We start from the raw sequence: 641 nt of genomic DNA on the forward strand, positions 1-641 counted from the left end.
ATATATATATATATATATATATATATATATATATATATATGTGTGTGTGTGTATATATATACATATATATATATATATATATATGTATATATATATATACATATATATATATATATATATATGTATATATACTGTATATATATATATATATATATATATATATATATATATATATATATATTTGTGTGTGTGCGTTTATGTATATATACTGTCCATGTATGCATATGTACACACACATATATATAAACATATATATATATATATATATATATATGAGAAAAATTTCTAGCGTTATTTTCATATGATGCACGTTTATTTCATAGTTTGGTTTTGTTTGCCAGCAGGAGAGAGAGAGAGAGAGAGAGAGAGAGAGAGAGAGAGAGAGAGAGAGAGAGAGAGAGAGAGAGAGAGCACATAACGTAGTTGTGCTTTATTTCAAGTACCATTTAATTTATTTTTGACATACTGGATAGAAACGCACATACACTGAATAGTCCGGCCTATTCTTTCCACATTCTCGTCAATCCTCATACACCTGACAACACTGAGATTACCAAACAATTCTTTGCTCAAGGGATTAACTACTGCAATGTAATTATTCAGTGGCTACTTTCCTCTTGGCAAGGGTAGAAGAGACTCTT

The sequence above is a fragment of the Palaemon carinicauda genome, chromosome 6 (assembly GCF_036898095.1).
Source record: "Palaemon carinicauda isolate YSFRI2023 chromosome 6, ASM3689809v2, whole genome shotgun sequence".
NCBI lineage: Eukaryota > Metazoa > Arthropoda > Malacostraca > Decapoda > Palaemonidae > Palaemon > Palaemon carinicauda.